Source organism: Culex quinquefasciatus, chromosome 2, assembly GCF_015732765.1.
Source record: "Culex quinquefasciatus strain JHB chromosome 2, VPISU_Cqui_1.0_pri_paternal, whole genome shotgun sequence".
NCBI classification, from domain to species: domain Eukaryota; kingdom Metazoa; phylum Arthropoda; class Insecta; order Diptera; family Culicidae; genus Culex; species Culex quinquefasciatus.
This window is the reverse complement of record NC_051862.1, coordinates 27,578,511-27,596,460: the sequence shown is the minus strand read 5'-3', so window position 1 is coordinate 27,596,460 and position 17,950 is coordinate 27,578,511. Positions and strand designations below refer to the sequence as shown.

At 34.8% G+C, this 17,950-nt stretch overlaps 1 protein-coding gene across 15 annotated transcripts in view; it reads right to left on the bottom strand.

Annotated features, from left to right (window-relative positions):
* Window positions 1-17,950, bottom strand: part of LOC6043128 — a 42,439-nt gene that overhangs the window by 11,835 nt on the left and 12,654 nt on the right. The window contains exon 1 of one of the 15 annotated variants that reach the window (XM_001855765.2): window positions 8,151-8,434. The exons of 9 other annotated variants lie outside the window; for them this stretch is intronic. The gene's annotated coding sequence lies outside the window, so the exon portion shown is untranslated. 5 more of the 15 variants (XM_038251544.1, XM_038251546.1, XM_038251548.1 and 2 more) reach the window with 5 other exon arrangements.

Sequence of the window (17,950 nt, the reverse complement as noted above, 5' to 3'; positions counted from 1 at the left end):
GAGATGATTTTTTCGGTTTCCTTTTACCGATTTATCGTGCGCGAGAGAGGAGAGCCAACTTCCCTTCCGATTTTCTCTCTTGTTAAGCGTCAAAAGATTTTCTTTTGATGAAGCTTCTTTCATCGTTGCTCAACAGTGATTAGGGGAAAGTGGGGCAAGTGTAACAAGCTAAGGAAATGCTCGTTATAACCCATTAAAAAGTTAAAAAATCTGTCGGATTTTATTATAATCATCTTATTCTAGGTCTTGACTAAGACTTTGTTAAAACAAGTTTTTAAAAAATCCTGTTTTTTAATGTGAAAAATTGATTTTAAAATTTTGATTTTCCGTACGTTCTACTCAACTAGTGGGGCAAGACGAACAACCCGTTGGGGCAAGAGGAACAATGCATGAAAAACATGTTAATTTGCTAACAATTGAACTGTTATCACTTAGATACATCAGATTAGAATGTATTTGAATGGTTTCTTCATTTTTAGATTAAATAATAATATTTTACTAAAAGTTTTATCGTTTTTACGAAAAAAAAATACTACTTCGATGATAAATAGTAAATTTTAGTAATATCACTATACTTTGTATGAACAATTTTTTTAACGATTGTTTATCAGTTCTTAAGTACTTTCATGTATTTATTTCCCAATAAAATATGTTCTTGCAGCAATTCGTAATTTTTCCATACTAAAAATCCATATGGTACACTTGCCCCACCTGAACAAGATTTTTAAAAGCTCTCAACAAAAATAACCAAAAGTTAAATCATACTTTGTAATAGTGGCATGTCATTTGTAGGGACACTACTGATCTAGGAAAAATAGCATTTTGATAAAATGAGCCTTAAAACGAACCCTAAGCCTTATTTTGTACTTTCCAAATATTATAAGAAAACAAAGGTTTTGAAAAAAACTTCAATAAATCTTATGCCCCGTGGCGTTTACGTCATTTTGGCGGTTATGTGGTAGTAGAATCAGCTAATTGCATTGCTAGCAACAATTCCTCATACTGGAAATAATCAAAATTGTAAAAATTACGGCCGTAGGAGCGATTGTTCCTCTTGCCCCATATGGTCGTCTTGCCCCACCTTCCCCTATGTGATTATGCAACAAACAAGGGCAGTGTACTGTTGTCAGGGGCGAACTTTCTACACCCGCGTAAGAGAGAGGAGGCAAATCACGCAAAAGAAAATCGCTCCCGAAATTCTCGAAGAAAATCAATCTGCTGATGATTTTTTGTTAATTTCCTTGTCAGCACCACTTAATAATATTTATTTCAATTTGTTTACACACATTGCCCATCTACAAAAAGTGACAGTGCATTTTTCGACTTGTGACGTTACACATCCAAGTGTAGAGTAGTAAAAAAGATGTTCCGCCGAATAATCAAGACGATGATTTTTTCGATTCTTTTACCGATCTTTCGTGCGCGAGAGAGATCCATGCTTCCTTCAGATTTTTCTCTTGATGAACGTCCAGAGATTTTCTTTTGATGATGATTTTGCCATCGCTGACTGTTGTTGAAGAAATTCATTCGAAAAAACTGAAATAAATCATGAATGGGGAAGTATAGCTTTATCAAAAATATTTCAAAATAAAGAAATATCATAATCATAAAAAAAATTCTTTTATCGATAGAAATTTTAGTCTGCTTTGCTCTCACAAGAACTTTTGATTGATTTTTTTTCAGGGAATTTTGAGTTTTTTTCCATTTAAAATATAAGTTATTATTTTTAATGAAAAAGACCAACTCGCGTTTAAAAGGTAACAAATTCAAAAGAAAGGATTTTTTTTGTAAATTTCAAGTTTTTGAAAATATAAATATGAACACGTTTTTAAAAGCAATATTTTTGGTCGTTTGTCGACTCAATTAATTCCCTACACATGTTTACACTCCGAGAAAATAAAAAAGTCCGCCAATCTCATGCTCCGACCTTTTACGCAGAAACCCATCTAATTCGCCGGCGTGATGGACGGGCACAAACATTCGCACCCCTCTGAACCTCCCTCTTCCACCCAGGGTTCGCGCGGTGGGTGGTTCCGCGCCCCAGATTGCGTCCCCATTCAAATTGCACGGGGGGGAAGTTGGGGGTCATCGGGGAGAAACGGACGAGTGGCCGTCTTTATCATGTCAATCGCGTCGTCGTCCAAGACGAAACCCGGGAATGCTCCTCGTCCAGGAGGAAAAGAGAGTCGTGGCTTATGGGCTTCATCTGGGCGTCTCGTTCTATCCCTTGCCTTGTACGGGGGGGTTCCAATCGAACGCGTTGGATGGATGGATGGATTGGAAGTCTTGGAGGTCTATTTGTGGGTTCTTGCCATCGTCGTCCATCGAGCTTTTTTATAGAGGTTATTGGCCATGAAGACGCGGACGGTGATCAGCGGGGCCGTTTATTGGCAGTTAGGTTAGGTTAAGTCTGCTTATCTCTAGCTCTTTCACTCGCTCCGTTAAGGTGTACCTCGTCACTCCATTGGCATTCCTGAGGCGGTGTGGGTCCAATCCAGTTTTTTAATTCATTAGACAAATTGAAAAATGATTCCGAGGCGTTGGGCATAAAATTAAGATTAGGAGTTGTTTAACCTCAATTTGAAGTTGGACACGGAAAAAATAGCAGATCAAATCCTTAAATAGGACCAAAACTTTGAACAGATATTTTAATTTTGGAAAATTTTCTGACAACACTCGAACTTTTCAAGTGCGTAATTTTAAAGTCAAATTTTTTTTAAAGTATTTGTTTTTATTTTTTTTTGTTTTTTCATTATATTTTTTTCGACATTGTCGATTTGAAGTTTGGTAACTCTGAGAATCTGAGATACCATTAAAAAAATTAAAATTCGGAAAAAAATGTAATTCTAATGCAAGGTGACCATAGTTCATGGATCGTAAAATGTTGTCTCGTCAATTAATTTTTTTGTATAAAATTAAAAAGTGATCCGAAATGGTTTTAAGCGTGTTTTTTAACGTCGTACAAAAAAAAATAAAATAAAAAAAACAGAGCTTTATGACCCTATCCGCCTCCACTTTTCAATCATTTTTTTCGGATCGACAGTGTAAAAAGATTTTTTTTAATGATTTTAGTAAGGTTTTAACTTGAAAACAGTGAACTTTATCTTAACTGCACTGAAGTATTTATCGATGGAAAATTTAATAAATATAACTAATCTAATCTAATCTAATCTAATCAGACCCTAGCGCAGCCAATCTTTCGAAGGGATCCTGGAGAGTGCCTTAGGTTAGATGACGCCTAGCACTCTTCTTGTCATTTATTAACATTTGTAATGCGCCATTGCATCGGAATGCATTGAAACAACACAAGCGTTAAAGCGGCCAGGCCTACTGCGTAAAGCCGTATCGCAGAGATGACTCGTAATTGGGTTGAGTTTGAGCACTGAGTGTTCGAACAACAACACAATTCTGAATCGACAGGGAGGAAGAAGCGTGGGGACACACCACCATACGCTCCGAGATTTTGGTTGTATTCGTTGGGAGCACCATGCTAAGAAGGATTGGTACTCGGAACCCTCTGGGATGGGACATTGTATTTCCACGAATGCCCTGACACTATTTGCCGTGGTTATAGCGCCACAACTCGCTCTCTGTAACAGTATTCCTAATTCCAGTCCACGCTCACCAAGTCGACATGGCCTAGTGGTTAGCATTTTTGCTTACCAATCCAAAGGACGGGGTTCGAACTCCGCCTCGAGCGACTTTGATTTTTCGTTCATATTCATCATTTCAAATTTATGTGTTCTTAACTTTCTCGTTGGGAGCAGATGGGCATCGAACCCAGAACCATTCGCTTACAAAGCGAACACCGTAACCAGTCAGCCACGGCCGCTCAAAAATTTAATAAATATAACTAAAAATAAAAAGTCCATCTTGCAATATTGCTCAAAAGTTGGCACATTTCGTCCTCTAAAACATAACACAAATTAAAAAGAGTCGATGGGTTGTTAAAATCTAGTTTTTGTGTTAAAAAGTTATATAGAAAAAATAGGTTTTATTCCGTATATTCATTTGATTTTCCGAAAAATGGTGACGTTTTGGAGCTTTGGTGCCTTCAGAAAAGTTGTTGCAAATGGAAAGGGGCAACTTCTGGTTTGGTTGAAAATTAGGGTGGTTCACGATTAAGGTGATTTTGAAAATGAGCAATTCTCGCTGAAACCGTCCCACTAGATGCACATGTTCTCAAATCGTTACGGCAATGTTCTCATTCGATTCAGCGCACCAAAAAACCATTAAAACAACCTTCGAACCTTTGAAAATGTCAGCCGTTAGCCACCTGTAAATAAAAAATTGTATTGAACTATGGATTTTTTCGAAAAAATGCCCTAATTTGGAGAAATGATATCTCCCAAAATACATTACCAAACATCAAAAAGTTATATATCGTTGGAAAGGTAATCGCGAGGGCTCTCTATCGCACTTTGAAAAACATTTCAAAAATTATTTTTTAAAGGGTTATTTTAAGGGTTTTTGAGAAACTTATTCTTAATTTTGAATTTTGACCGTGTTCGCAACCACTTATTATTACGCAACCATTTTCATTCAAAAGATTGGAAGATTTTGCATAAAATCAACTTGAGAAAAGTAGTGTAATGAAATAGTTTTCGTATAGTTATTAACGGATGAAAGAAATTGGTAGAATTTCAATTAAAAATAACCAAAGCTCAGACTTCAGAAATGAGCCCAATTTACAGTCAAAACAAAGCAGGATTGTATTTGAGCCGAATGTACAGTCATCTGAGGCAAATCTGAACATACAGGATGAATAGGGACAGCTATTTCAACTATGCTTTCACTTATCAGATCATATTTTTAAATTGTTTATGTAAAAACATACATAAACAAACAAGTTACTAAATGTTATGCTTTTAAGTACTCTGAAAACTAATGTCCTTACTTAGACTGTAGTCTCGATTCGCCACATTTCACTGAAGTAATATTTTATGTACAGAATTTGTTTTGGGAAGATCTGCTTTATTTGATTAACCTCAATCGCGCACAAAAAAGTGCAAAGTTGAAATCAATATTGTTTGATCAAGTTAAAATTGTATGGGGCTGTTGATACCATAAAAACAAGCAAAAAACTCGATTTTCGTCCAAATCGGACTAGGTCCTTTTATTTGACACCACCCCAAAGTTTCACTTTTCTGCAAACAATGTTAAAAACCTTCATTGACAAACTGCGATATCTCTGAAACCGCAAGCCGTACAATGTCGAGTCAGAACTCACTAGAAAGGTAATTAGACGGGGAATTAATAAGTGTAGTCTGTTTTTCAATTAAAACTTTTGTCAATGTATTTATGTTGCACAAATGAAAATTTTAAAATTGGTTTTTTATATAGAGAGTAATTAAAAATTAAAGTTAAATGAATCCCATTTTTTTTACATAGAAAAGAGAAGAGCGGGGCAAAGGTACACACCTAGTGACAATCATTCTGTCACTGATGACCATAAAATATTTTTGATTCGTTGTATATACCAAATGGTACCCTTATCACTTGCTTTCAAAACGTAGTACTAGAATTCACCTCAAATTGCTTTTATTTTATGTCGAGAACCAGGCAATTACTCTAAAAAATTAGTGCGTAGCTTTGCCCCGTGTGTGGGGTAAAGGGATTTTTAATTTTTTTTGTTTTAATTTTAGTTGATTTTTCATTCAGTTTTCAATTGGGGGTAGTTTTTAATCTCAAATTAAGGTAAATTTATCGTAAATTGACTTGTGTCTAATAAAAAGACCTAGTCCGATTTGGACGAAAATCGAGTTTTTTGCTTGTTTTTATGGTATCAACAGCGCCATACAATTTTAACTTGATCAAAAAATATTGATTTCAACTTTGCACTTTTTTGTGCGCGATTGAGGTTAAACAAATAAAGCAGATCTTCCCAAAACAAATTCTGTACATAAAATATTACTTCAGTGAAATGTGGCGAATCGAGACTACAGTCTAAGTAAGGACATTAGTTTTCAGAGTACTTAATTGCATAAAATTTAGAACCTTTTTAATGTATTTTTTACATAAACAATTTAAAAATATGATCTGATGAGTGAAAGTATAGTTGATATCCTGCGTTGTTTTGACTGTAAATTAGGCTCATTTCTGAAGTCTGAGCTTTGGTTATTTTTAATTGAAATTTTACCAATTTCTTTCATCCGTTAATAACTATACGAAAAATATTTCATTACACTACTTTTCTCAAGTTAATTTTATGCAAAATCTTCCAATCTTTCGAATGAAAATGGTTGCGTAATAATAAGTGGTTGCGAACACGGTCAAAATTCAAAATTAAGAGTAAGTTTCTCAAAAAACCTTAAAATTACCCTTCAAAAAATAATTTTTGAAATGTTTTTCAAAGTGCGATAGAGAGCCCTCGCGATTACCTTTCCAACGATATATAACTTTTTGATGTTTGGTAATGTATTTTGGGAGATATCATTTCTCCAAATTAGGGCATTTTTTCGAAAAAATCCATAGTTCAATACAATTTTTTATTTACAGGTGGCTAACGGCTGACATTTTCAAAGGTTCAAAGGTTGTTTTAATGGTTTTTTGGTGCGCTGAATCGAATGAGAACATTGCCGTAACGATTTGAGAACATGTGCATCTAGTGGGACGGTTTCAGCGAGAATTGCTCAAATCTAAATTTACAGGAATATTTTTGGGAATTTTGGGCTTCTAGAAAGTTGTTGGACTTGCCAATTCAAGCAACTTTGAAAAATCGATTTTGGTCATATTTTGGGATTCCATGTAAAATTCGCATGCCACGTTAAAAAAACTAGAAGGCGTAGGTTACGAGATAAAATTTTGGTGTCTTCGACAAAGTTGCTTGAATTGGCAAGCCCACCAACTTTCTAGAAGACCAAAAATATTCCTGTAAATTTAAATTTTTAAAATCACCTTAATCGTGAACCACCCTAATTTTTAACCTAACCAAAAGTTGCCCCTTTCCATTTACAACAACTTTTCTGAAGGCACCAAAGCTCCAAAACGTCACCATTTTTCGGAAAATCAATTTTCCACTTAATTTTGCGATCTGGACCACTGTGCAATGATGCAAAATGGCTTATTTGGAAATATGGAATCGATACAATAAAAATATCAAAACAAAAAAACTAAATGGAAAATAAAAATTACGTGTAATCAACCGAGAAAAAAACAAAATTAAGGCATTTGAAGCAAGTTTTTGCTTGTTTAAAAATATGTGAAATTAATGAATTTTTCATGTAGTTTTTTTTCTTGCGATGTTTGTTCGCTGACACTGAAATTTATGAAATTTTAATTTCATTCATAATTTAATTGAAATATTTGTTTAAATGTCTCTCATTTATTTTGTTAATTTTTGATTTGTCAAAAGTGCTAATATATATATATATATTTTATATTTTTTATCCTTTTGATTTTTTTGGCAGGGTGCATTGAATTTTGGTTTTTTCCCCACAACCTTTTTAAATTAATTTTAATTTTCACAGTGCACTTTTTTTTCCTCTCAGTGTCAAGAAGTATCCAACGGGGTAAGGAATTCCGATTCACACAATTCCCACCGACGCACAGACACTTCTGTAAAATAACTTATCCCAATACCCCTCTGGCCAAGAAAATCCAACCGAGAGCGACGAGACGTATAATTAGTATGCAGAAATGGCGACCGCCGACGAAGATTTTTTTTTTAAATTTAAATCTACTTTATTTGATGAGCGATAGAGGTTTCGGAGCTTACGAACTTAATCGCTTCGAATGTTGATTGAGTTTTTTTCCTCTCTTCTTTGCCTTCTGGAAGCTCTTCGGGCTCTGGTGTCAATTTTTAAAATATGTAAATTTTCCTTAGCACATCATTAATTATCACACTCACACGCGCTTCACGCTCACACAGGTTGACAGTTTTAAGCATCCCATTATGGGCTTTCAAAACAAACCATTACTCACTCACAAGGTTCGATCGTTAAAAATGGGGGCCCAGGCGAGAGAGCCGCAGAAAAAGCCATTAAAATTTGTCACAAATTTTGCCCGGTCCTCGCGCCGCGCCACGTTTAATTTGAATGAAAATGGAAAATTTCAACTTCCTTCATCTTGTATGCAAAAAAGCAAGGAAGGATCTCGCGAACCCCTCTCTCACTCTCGCTCACTTGAACGCGACTCCTTGCTTCTTTTACCTTTTCCTTTCTTTCCCCTTCCTTCTCGATTAGGGAAAGGGGGCGAGAAATGGCTTCGGATTTTCCCTGCTTTTTTTATCCTTTTTTGCTTCTTTATCACACACTCAGATCATCTCGCAGCCTGCTTCGCCCGTTTCTAATCCGCGCAATTTTTTAACGCCGCACGCGATAACGCGCAATAAAAAGGAACGAAATTCGCAATACAAACGTCACATCGGTATTAAACCAACTCAACTTCCGGCGGACGAGCTCGACAGGACGACGTGCTGACCGCGACTATTTTTAATTTAGGGCTGGTGCAGAAGTAATTAAAATAATATAAAAAAAAGGAGGAAGGAAGGCAAATCTAGGAGGAACGAACCCGACTCTCCCGGCGCTTCTTGGACGGCGATTGCGCAGTAAGACGCTCTTCGTCCGTCGCCGGGTTGTGAACGACGACGACGACGACGGAAGCGCGAATCCTTGCGGCACGGTGGGTGTTGGGGTGGACAGAATATTCAAAATGGAAATTGTACAAGATAACAGCAACTTTTTCAACATTTTTATTTTTAAATCGCTACTACTAAGGAAATCCATGCCATCACAAGGATTGGACTTAGGACACTGGCAATATGGAGACTGTTATGTAAAATTGTCTGGAAAATCGATGTTCACTATCGGCTTTTGAAAATTTTGACGTTTAGACAACTTAAAAAAAAAAACACAGTTTTAGTAAATGATTTTTGTATTTTTTTGGGAGAAACATACCATCCTGCATTTTTTGTGAGTCTTTATGTAACATTTAAGGATTTCCTTAAAAAAATTTGAACGAAAAAAAATCGTGACTACATCTTAAAATTTACCTTTTTAAGTAAAAATCAAAAAATCTCATGGAAGTGGAGTGTATTTTTCTTTCAGTGTATTTTTAGAAAGCCCGTCCAATTTTCTACAAGTTTGTATTAGAACACTTTTTGATTCGATTCAACGGCTTCGAAATACACTAATTTTGAAATACAAAAATATTTAAATAACTTACGCTTTTCTCTAATGTCATTTTCGAGTGAAACTGGCTCCATATACACAAAAATGACCTAAATAAGCCTAGGATAACATGTCACAAAGTTTCATTGAAATCGGAGAGGGTAGGGTACAAAAGTTCATGATTTGAGCTGGAATTGCTCTATTATAGTATACAATTGTCTGCAGAATCAACTGCCAATCCAATTTCGTTAAAGTTTAGAAAAATGTCACATTTTGAGAATTTTTCGAATTTCTATCTACTAACATTTTCCGGAATATTGTTTTTCGATTGATTGTTTTTTACGAAATTAGGCCGTGGACAATATTTTTGAAGTTTATGTCCCTTGGCTCTGACCAAAGTCGAGAGGAAGGGGGCAAAAAAAATATAAAAATTTAAATTACAAGCCTAGGTTTCAACATTTGGATGAAAAAAATGTGCAAGAATACAAAGATAAATTAGCTCAAATTTAATGAAATTTTTATCGCTATTATTGCATTTTTTATATTTGATTTATATCTGATAAAATAAAATAAATTTTTACAGGATCTGAAGCATTCCGCAAAATTCACAAAAATTTAATTTTGTCAATCGATTTTTACTGTGTAAAATTTATAACAACCAAAGATGACGAAAATCACTGAGCCAAAACATAAATATTTTTCCCAATGAAATTTTAATTCCAAGTTTTTTATTTACCTTTTCCAACATTTTTTAAATGATATTGTCAAATTGGACATGTTAACGTGATTCATGAATTTCTAATTCAAGGACTACAAAACGTAAACGACGTAAAATTGTTACAGACAGTTTTCGAACTTTTGGTAATTTTATAAACAGAAAGAAAGCCAAGAATAGTTTTCCTAGAAGAAAAGTATGTTAAACTTTAGAAAGAAACATATTTTCATGAACTCGTTTCAGATTCTGACAGTTTTTACAATAACCAATATTTTTTTCTTCATTTCATTTTTTCGACATTTCATTCATGGCATGTTTCAGCAGGTTTGAAAAAAAACTTGAAAATTATAAAAAAAAGATTTGTGGTTTTTCCACATAGAAACATTTTTGCAAAATATCTCGAATAAACATGTTTTTTAAAACTAATGATTGAATGTCAACTTAATTGGTGTATTCCACAAAAAAGACGAACAAATAGAATAACTAATACTAATGGATTGATACATGTTTTGTGGTTTTTAATCGAATTTGTTGTAGAATTGTTTTTTTTATAATGCATAAACTTACAAAATTTAATTACAACATATTCTTATTTTTAAAGGCCTGTTTTATGATTGCAAACACTAAAAAAAAATTAAAAGTTAAAAAAAAAAATTTCAAAAAAACTGTAGCTTGTTTAGAAGAATTAAAAACATAACTATTTTCAAAAAAAAAAAAAAAAAAAAAAAAAAACTGCTGAAATCAGAAAGATTGCAAAACCTAAACGAACTAAACTTTACAAATACTTACAGAAATTAAAGAAAACTATTTTTTTAAAGCAACAATAAATAATTTCAATTATTGCTCATTGTTTTTATTTAAATTAGCAGTTATTGATCTTTTTTTTCGCAATAAAATTATTCCTTTTAAATAGATATTAAAAAAAGTTTGGCCGCCGTCAGTCCCACTGTGCAAGGACGACGACGACGACGTTTGGTGCTGCACTCGCAGGATCCTTTTGGGATATATGTTTTTTTTTGTTTTTTCTCCTTTCCTTTTTGCATACATCCCACCACATTTGCACGGGACGGACGGGACCACACATGTATAAGTACCACGCGAATATCCTTATGGCCGACGCCACCGCCGCCGCGTGTGCGCCGGAATGGAAAGGCAAGAGCTACTTCTCGTCCTTTCTTTTTTTTGGTGAGGTGGGTTAAAATGAGCTTTGTAAATTTAAAGCCACAGACAATTAGACGTGAGTTTGTTTCGTTGATCAAAAATTTAACGGTCCATTTGAATGTTTGAAAATTCACCTCGGCAGATTTGAATTCACCACTGTGACAGCTCATATACAAGCATTTCTGGAGCAACATTTAAAATGGTCACATAAGCTTTCGACAGCTAGAACTAGTTTGCAAATTCTCTCAGGCCTCAGGTAATTTTTTCACAAAATTTGAAATGTTTAGCAACTAACCTCCCCAACTACTATTTAAGATGGTTGTTGTTCGATAGATAGTTGAAATTTAACTCAAAAATATTTAAAATAAAATGAAACATGCTTAACCCCACTGCCCCTTTTCATTTTTTTAGTTTTTCGCCAAAAAATTTTGCGCGTGTTTGAGTGCCCCTTTTTATTACATTTTACCAATGTTGTTGCTGTTGCTGTTGTTGTTGTTATTGCCGATGGGAAATAATATACATATTTGCCACCGACGTCGCGACCCTTCCGCCGAAAAGAAAAAAATATCACGTATGGGGTAGTTTTCCATCCTCCCCCTCTCGAATTTCCCTTCAGCACACATGTGTGTACTTTTTTTTTAAGTCCGAAGAAGACTGAGTTTTTGAGATAAAAGTCCTATTTACGAGGGGTGCTCTCATGTGTTTTTTTATGGCTGGGGAATCAATTGGATTCGCACGCTGGATTTGGGCCTAATTAGTGATTTTTTTTGGATTTTTGAGTGAAAAATGACAATTTATCTTAAATTTGGTATCATGAGGATTTTTTAATTGAGTCACCATGAAAAATGGTTAAGCTTAAGAAAGAAAAATTGAGTGAAAAGAAAATTAACTGATTTCTAGAGTATAACACAGGCCTTAATTTGTTTGTTTAAATAATTTACGTTCTGCAAAAACGATGCCAATTTTAAAAATTCTACATAACAAATAAATAAATACATACTACTAACACATCTGTACACGGAAACAAAAGAAAAACACAGTTTGAAAAAAATCTGTGCGAATGCGGAGCAAAATGGATTCATTTTCTATAAAATTACCGGTTCGATGATGATCCCTCATATCCTGGGCATCTTTTGCTCACCACAGAAAAAAAAAGACAAAAGAAGGATGTATGTCACCGGAATCGGGTGCTATGTTGTATTCGAAATATGTGCATGTGTGTTGTAGATCTGTCACGGACACGGAGGGAGAAAAGGTGCTTTATTTTAACGGGAATTCGCGCGTTGTTTTATGCGAATTGAAAAATAAGAAGGGGATTGGTTGGGTATGAAATTGGACTCGTTTTGAATTAAAAACTAAAGGAAATACTCGAAAGGGTTAATTTAGGAGCGTGTGAAGAGGGTTTTGCTTCTTTTTTTGCAACTGTAACTTAACCTTGGCAAGATTGGTAAGATTCTGGTGTAATGAAGGAGAGGAAATTAACAGGCACAGATGCTGAACATTACATTCTTTTTAATATTTTTTTCTATTTTTTTTGTCGAATATTATTTTTAATATTTTTAAACCAAGCCTAACATTTCGAAAGGGACAAAAAAAATGAAATACTATGAAAAAATATGAATTTAATATGCAGAAATAGGTTCAACTAATGATTGATTGTACACATTGTACAATATTTGAAAACCTAAACATTGTAAAAACAAGCCTGCCCAATATCAATAAATCCATCGCTTTATTTTTCAAAACCGATCGTGATTTTATCGGGAAAGTTACCTTCAGCATCGCAACGGTTCATGGACTTGGACGATCGAACTCCCTGATCGTGATGATCCGACCCTTTCCCCTGGTCTCACCACCACCTCCCTTGATGACCAATGCCATGAGGGGAGAGGAGGCGGGACTCATTTGCATTAATTCTCACCAACAATCGCACAACCACAACGAAAATCCATCTCGGAATCGCCCCAACCACCAACTCACAAAAGAAGAAGAAAAAGTTGAGAGAAAAAAAACTGAATCAAATATTTCTCGTTTTTCTGTCACGGCTGATTTGAGCGTGGCACGGAGGGAAAAAAGCGGTGAGGAATGGGGAATATCATCGCACGATTATGAAGTTTAATTGGTACTCAAAAGGAGAGCTGCGAGCTTGGTCAGGGCATGCACACGTACACACTCACAAGCTTATAAAGATGCTTGAGCTTCTTCTTACGGGGTTTTTTTTTTGTTCATCAATTTTGGTATTTCTTCTGCCGAGAAAGCGCGCACGGCGAAATAAATCGAAATTCGTCGCGGCAATCCACAATTTGCGTTTGGCCCCGGTGCCTTTCTGGGGCTCTCTCGCCATGAGGTTATTTTTAAATTAGTTAATTAACATCTATAGACGGGTGCGTTGATTCATTGGCCCCTCCTGGGTTTACCCTCGCCATTTTGAGCCATCAACAAGCCGTCAAAATTAAGTCTGAGATGAAAACCCAATTCGGCAATCTTAGGAAAATGATCATTTTAATAGCTGTTTGATGTTATTCCTAATTTAATGATGAAAATACGGATTTTTTTATCACTTTATTTTAATTTCTTTATTTATAATGTTTTTATGATTTTTTTTATATATTTTTTTTATTTGGGCTGGTGCATAAACCTCGTGGAGGCGTGTAATTTGTTATGAACCATGTTTTTCCAGCAATTGTCTGATCTTTTCAAAAAAAATATTTCAAAAACTTTACAATTTGGTCTAACATATGAAGTTTGTAAAATTTTCTGTATTTAGACATTTTCAAAAGTAAATCCTGATTATAAAATTTTGAAATTATTTTTACTGAAAAGATCAGAAAATTTCGTTAAAGTTTAATTTTCAACATCGAAAATCGGACCAATAGTTTGAACCAACCAACCTACAGTTGGAAATTACACAGTTCAACAAAAAATCAAATGTTTCTTGTCTCTGAGACGAGAATATGTGAACCTAGTAGATTTTTGCCTGCTGAATCCGAATCCGGGTCCAGAATTGCTCCAAATGGTCCCAATTTTGAGATACACCCGTTTGAAATGTTAGTTTAGGCCAAAATTAGCTACTTTGTTGACTATTTTACAAAAGAACTATTGAATAAACAAATAAACCAATACATGTATCTTAAAGTTCACGTTCTCCTCTTTCTGAAACACCCCTGGTTTTTAAAATTTGATTGTTTCTACGCATATTTATAGCCATTTTAAAATTAGAATTTGACTTACATGCAAGTTGGAAAAACTTGAATGAGAACCAACTGAAAATATAATTTTAAAATGGCTATAAATATGCGTAGAAACAATCAAATTTTAAAAACCAGGGGTGTTTCAGAAAGAGGAGAACGTGAACTTTAAGATACATGTATTGGTTTATTTGTTTATTCAATAGTTCTTTTGTAAAATAGTCAACAAAGTAGCTAATTTTGGCCTAAACTAACATTTCAAACGGGTGTATCTCAAAATTGGGACCATTTGGAGCAATTCTGGACCCGGATTCGGATTCAGCAGGCAAAATCTACTAGGTTCACATATTCTCGTCTCAGAGACAAGAAACATTTGATTTTTGTTGAACTGTGTTATCGGAAGCCAGGGTAGGCAAATGGCAAAAAACCATCGCGAAGCCCTCGTTTGATTTATTACCTTCCAGTTACAGAATTCACTATAATGATGTATGAAGCAATTGTAGATTTTGAACAAACGAACAATTTTGTAGAACATTGTTTTGTTCCAAAGTGAATGCTGTTGACACTAGAGCGTAAACAATGTCTAAAAATGCCACCATCGGCGCCCCTCACTCGCGATGGTGAGGGGATTTTTGTTTACGCTCTAATGTCAACAGCATTCAGTTTAGAACAAAACAATGTTCTACAAAGTTGTTCATTAGTAAAATATCTACAAGTGCTCCATACATGATTATAGTAAATACCTTAACTGAAAGAAAATAAATTTAAAAAGCTTTTTGGAGGCCCATCGGCAAATACCTTCCCTGTCGGAAGCCTCGATTATCCGAAGTTTCGCTTATTCATTTTAGTCAAATTTCAATGAAAAACTGCATTTTATCTATATTTCATCACCGCCATTTTGGCCGCCATCTTGGATTTAAAAGTTCTAAATTACTTTAGACTACAGCAGTTCTCTACGGAATCGGTCATTTTTCTTTAATTTTATTTTTTTGCCTTCGGTATGCCCAAAGAAGCCATTTTGTATCATTGGTTTGGCCATATGATTTTCCATACATATTTGGCAGCTGTCCATACAAAAATTATATAGGAAATCTGTATCTTTTCGACGTCGTCGTGCTATCTTGTCGCACCCGCCATTTTGACGTTCCGAGAAAAACGCGTTTTAATGTTTGACCTTGAATATTCAAAAACGAGAGCACGCAAAGTAAACAATAACAAACACGTTTTGTTTGGCTCACCATTCTGTGCATTGTCCCAAAGTTTGGTTGAAGTTGGTTGCTGACGCCCCGAGTTATAATTACAAATGTTTACGGTAGTCTAGCTTGTACGTGCGACAAACGCATCCTGACTTTCCTGGCCTGAAATCCCTTTGGCCTTTTCTCGCACTTACATCAATTTTCATGGAGTGACAAGATAGCACGACAAGATTGAAACTACTTTCATATGTAAAGTGACGAAAATGCACGGAGTTTTTTCAGTTTTTGTTGAATATCTCAGGATTGAAATCGAATTTTGGGGATCTGTGAAGGTCAAAAGGTGAGGCATTGTGAGCTGCACAAAATGGCGTTCTTAACTCAATTTGGCCCAAAATGCACGTACGACAAGTTAGCACGATGGCAACGTTTTGAGGGAATTTTTTGATCGATTTGGTGTCTTTGGCAAATTTGTAGGTATGGATAAGGACTACATTGAAAAAAATGATACACGGTAAAAAAAATTGGTGATTTTTAATTTCACTTTTTGTCACTAAAACTTGATTTGTCAAAAAAACACTATTTGATTTTTTTCTTAATTTTTTGATAAGTTTTAGAGGACATCAAATGCCAACTTCTCAGAATTTTTCAGAATGGGCAAAAAATCTTCGACCGAATTTTTTTTTGAATTTTTGAATCAATACTGATTTTTTTCAAAAATCGTTTCGCACCCAAAGAACCCACCATTTTCTAATGTCGATATCTCAGCAACTAATGGTCCGATTTTCAATGTTAAAATATGAACATTCGTGAAATTTTCCGATCTTTTCGAAAAATATATTTAAAAATCAAATCAAGACTAACGTTTTGAAAGGGCGTTATATTGAATTTTGACCCTTTTGAAACGTTAGCCTTGATTTAAATTTTTGAAAATATTGTTTTTGAAAAAATAGAAAATTTCACTATTGTTTCATATTTTAACATTGAAAATCGGACCATTATTTACTGAGATATCGACAATAGAAAATGGTGGGTTGTTTGGGTGAGACTTAGAATTCATCAATTTTCCTGTTTTAAAGCAAAATATATAGAATTTTCTCAACTCTTCAAAAATATGTTTTTCAAAGGTGGACAAACATGGGCACTAATTAAAAAAAATGAATAACTGAGACTATTTTTTAAAAAGTTGCCTAAAAATGGCTATAACTTTAAAACGGTACACTTTATTAAAATTTCACTTAAGTGCTTTTTGATTGCAAATTCGAATTAACATCAAAAAATGAAGTTGAAAAATGTTTGCGACAAATATTTTGATTTTTTGAAAAAATCAGTATTGCATCAAAAATTCATAACTCGTTCGAAGATTTTTTGCCCATTCTGGATATTTCTATTCTAGGGACAATCCTTAATCACCAAAAAAAAAAATAGTATTTTTTTTTCAAATCAATTTTTAGTGACAAAAAGTTGAATTTAAAATCATCAAAATTTGTTTTACCGTGGATCATTTTTTTCAGTGTAGTTACCTACAACTTTGCCGAAGACACCAAATCGATCAAAAAATTCATTCAAAAGAGACAGATTTTTTAATTTTCATACATCATTTTTGTATGGATAGCTGCCAAATTTGTATGGAAAATTATATGGACAAACTAATGATGCAAAATGGCTTCTTTGGGCATACCGAAGGCACCAAAAAAGTTTCAGCTGGATTAAAAAATACAAAAAAAAAATCGAATGATCGAAATCTCAGAGAGTTGCTCAAAACCAGCCTTCAAAATTGTATAGAGACTTGTATAAAAAAAACTATTGATCCAAAATTACTTCTTTTGACATAGGGAATGCATAGACGAACTTCTCATCCAGAGTATTTTGGTTCGAATCTCGGTGTATGCGTCCATTCTTTTACTAGCTTGGCCGGCAGCGAAATTATGGGAAAGTCTAGTTTGTATTAGACATGGATATTCTTATCTTCAGGTGGTGACAGCCCTTGGCTTCCAATTGTTCATTTAAGGAGGGCAGATAACGTGATGACCAAATTTTGAGGTTATCTGCGGCTCCGCAAAACTTTAGTTCTATAGCCGATCTTCTTTTTAAAAGTCAAGAACGTTTAAATCTTAAAGTCGCTTAAAGTAAATTAATTTCCAGGTATCCATCGTTTTCTATCGATGATTCTTAAAACATTTCCAAAGATTGCCTCAAAACCAGCCATACTGTCCATATGCTAGCCCCGAAAAGTCGCATATGCCATCTGTTTCTCCCCTAGAACTTGTCCACTTCCCCGTGGGCCTCGAACCGAGAAGTGTGGGTGGTTCCCTCAAAACCATCCAGAAGCAAATAATCAATTAGTAGAGCCGTAAAACTCCGGTCTAACACACTGCGCTACCTCCTTCGTCTTCTGGGTTGTGCTGTTGTGACGGAGGCCCCTGGGATAGGTCATAAATTTTCTCCAACTCCTGGCTGGCCGGCCGGTCGTCGAAGACGCGGCCAAAAAGGACTCGACGTTTTTTCTTCTTGATTTTTCTGCTACTCTTTTTGGGAAACAGGTAACAAAATGTGTGTGTGTTGGTGATTGGAAACCGGGTC